The 3586-nt window shown below is 35.0% G+C and overlaps 1 pseudogene; it reads left to right on the plus strand.

Annotated features, from left to right (window-relative positions):
- Positions 1-411: 411 nt before the first annotated feature.
- LOC122442574 lies at positions 412-1349 on the plus strand (annotated as a pseudogene).
- The last annotated feature ends 2237 nt before the right edge of the window (positions 1350-3586 follow it).

Raw genomic sequence — 3586 nt, forward strand, 5'->3', positions numbered from 1 at the left:
TTTAGGCAATTTGTTTGGCAACTGTATTACAGAAGCTCCGGGATTTCACTAATCTTTCATTACCAGTACACTGACAGAGTTAATATTAACTAGTCACATAACAGGCTTATATCTGGCTTCCATCCCCTTAGTGAAACTCAGTTCACGCCATCCTAGTACACAAAAATCTTTACTAGATCTACATACAAGATTTTCTCTCAAAACCCTCTTCTTCACTACATTCATATTCTCAGATTCTTACAGTCATATATAAGCAATATTTGGCAGATTGGAACATTATCTTTTATCACAAAAAAGTCATAAGAATCTAGGCATGTGTTATTTATTAGGCAGAGATGTTTAATGAACTCAAGGTTGAACTAAAACAAGATCTTTTTCCCCCCTGCCCCAGGTTATGTGGTTAACAATAACATGAGATACATGGAGAACAGGAACAACGTGACAGAGTTCATTCTCCTGGGGCTGACACAGAATCCAAAGATGCAGAAAGTCATATTTACAGTGTTTTTGGTTGTCTACATTGTCTCTGTGGTAGGAAATGTGCTCACCTTGGTCACCATCACCACCAGTCCATTATTGGGGTCTCCCATGTACTTTTTCCTGGCTCATCTCTCTTTTATCGATGTCTGCTATTCCTGTGTCAGTACCCCTAAACTGATTGTAGTTTCACTTCATAAGAAGAAGACAAGCTCTTTCATTGAATGCATGTGCCAGATCTTTGGGGAGCATTTATTTGCAGGTGCTGACATCATTCTGCTGACTGCAATGGCCTATGACCGCTATGTGGCCATCTGCAAGCCCTTGCACTACACAACCATCATGACCTGGCAGGTGTATTGGTTGCTAGTGGGAGTGGCATGGGCAGGAGGCTTTCTTCATGCAACCATTCAGATCCTTTTCCTCTTCAGGTTACCCTTCTGTGGCCCTAATGTCATTGACCACTTTATGTGTGATCTGAATCCTCTGCTCGAACTTGCCTGCACTGATACCCACACTCGGGGCTCTTTGTTGCTGCCAACAGTGGCTTCATCTGTCTGTTGATCTTCCTTCTCTTGGTTGGCTCCTATACAGTCATCCTGCTCTCTTTAAGGACAAGCAGCTTGGAGGCGAGGCAGAAAGCCCTTTCCACGTTGATCTCCCACATCACAGCGATCCTCCTATTCTTTGTGCCAAGCGTATTTACTTACCTGAGACCAGCAGTCACTTTACCTGTTGATAAAGCAGTTGCTGTATTCTACACTATGATAACCCCCATGTTAAATCCCTTAATCTATACCTTGAGAAATGACCAGATGAAAAATGCCATTAGGAAATTGTGTAGTAGAAAAGTGATTTCAAGTGATCAATAAAATGTGCTTATGTTCCAATGTTCATTCAACTGATGCAAATGTCAAAAGGACACTATTGGTGAACACACATTATCAGTTAAGAATATCAATGAGATAAAGAAAATAATGACCAACAGAAATCATTGCTTCTGCAAGAAGGGGAGAAGAAAGTAATGCAAGAAATGATAGAATAACCTAGCAGAGGACAACTCATATTATTTAAATATTCTGCAAAATTGGAGACTGATTTTACTAGTTTCATCAGTGTATATACATGCATAAGCTTTAACCCCAGTAAAATGAAATAAAATAGATAACTCATTGACATTTAGCAGTCATTTCTATAATAACACAAAGAGGTAGGTATGTTTTTATCCCCATTTTAACAGGTGAGTAATAAACATAAAAGAGGATGATCCTCCATCTACAGAACAGACTTTTGAACTCTGTGGGAGAAGGTGAGGGTGGGATGTTTCAAAAGAACAGCATGTATACTATCTATGGTGAAACAGATCACCAGCCCAGGTGGGATGCATGAGACAAGTGCTCGGGCCTGGTACACTGGGAAGACCCAGAGGAATCGGGTGGAGAGGGAGGTGGGAGGGGGGATCGGGATGGGGAATAAGTGTAAATCTATGGCTGATTCATATCAATGTATGACAAAACCCACTGAAATGTTGTGAAGTAATTAGCCTCCAACTAATAAAAAAATTTAAAAAAAAAAAAAAAGAGGATGATCCAAAACAAAAAAATTGAAGATCCAGTAATCAGAGTATAATTTCCTCTCATTCCATGTTCTTCACTGCTGTGATATACTGTAGGGCAATTCAATAGTAAGATAATATAATTATACTGTTACCATTTATTAAGACAACAGCAATCCTGTACTATCTATTTATCTATCTTTCTGTCTCTCTCTATATATATACAAATATATATTTGTTATACATATTTTTAATTGACTCTATATACTACTATATGTACTGTCTTTTATTACATGTATTTATTCAGATATATAACTAAATCACATATTTTCACTTACTCTGTTCACTTTTATATATCATAGTGGGTAGTAATACGCTAATTGTAACACCATGTTATGTAACTATTTTTTAAATACAAAATGAATGGGTCATTTAAACTCTAATATATAAGTAACAACAGTATACCATATCCATTTTAGCATTAAGAAACATTAAAAATAAAAAATAGTGATGCATAAAAAAGCAAAAACCAAAAAAATATTCTGTATTTTTCATGTCAACAACTTAGGTTTATAAATCATCAGAAAAGAGGATGATTTAAATAAAAGAATATTTTAATTCCAGACAGTAATTTCAACGTATTCTCTTAACAGTCCCACTTCATGAAACACTTGCAGACTTCCTAGCAATAATTTCTGCAAATAGCATAATTTTGGTTTACGATAAATGTTGACTGGATAAGCATTATTAGAAAGGAAAATGAATACATTCAGTAAAATAAAGGAAAAAAATAAGTGGTAGTGGAGAATAAGAATTTTTTTTCTCATCTATTTCAGAATCTAGGAAGAATTCTATGTCTATTTTGGAAGCCACAATTTGTCTTAGTCCTGCCTATGTAAGAAAAAAAAATAATTGAAAATATGTTATCATGTAAAAAACAATCTTTTCCATTGATATCTTCTCTGCTCTTAGAAAGAATTTATTACTTTATGAATATTGTTTGATTTGTCATTTTTTTTCTTTCTTCAAATTAATTTTTTTAACTTTTAAACTTTTAATTTTATATTATAGTCAGTTAACAATGTTGTGATAGTTTCAAGTGAATAGCAAAGGGACTTAATAGCCATACATATACATGTATTAATTCTTTCCCAAAGTTCCTTCCCATCCAGGCTGCCACATAACATTGAGCAGAGTTATATGTGCTATTCAGTAGATCCCTGTTTGTTATCAGTTTTAAATATAGCAGTGTGCACACATCCATCCCATGTACATGTTGTATTTTTCTGTTATTAATTTTTATTTCCAGTAACTTTTTTTATGAAAAACAGTTTTAAAAATATGTATCTCTGTCTATACAGAAAACAATTGCAGTGAAAATATATTCCATTCATTTCTTTTGTCCTTCATTCATTAAACAACAAATAATTTTGAGCTCAAGAAATATAACGCTGATCCATGGGGTTGCAAAGAGTCAGGCAGTTCTGAAGTGACTGCACATGTGCATGTATTTGACTTTGATCAGTGGACAGAAGAAGGGGGGTTTTGTGACTT

Source organism: Cervus canadensis, chromosome 5, assembly GCF_019320065.1.
Source record: "Cervus canadensis isolate Bull #8, Minnesota chromosome 5, ASM1932006v1, whole genome shotgun sequence".
Taxonomy (NCBI): Eukaryota; Metazoa; Chordata; class Mammalia; order Artiodactyla; family Cervidae; genus Cervus; species Cervus canadensis.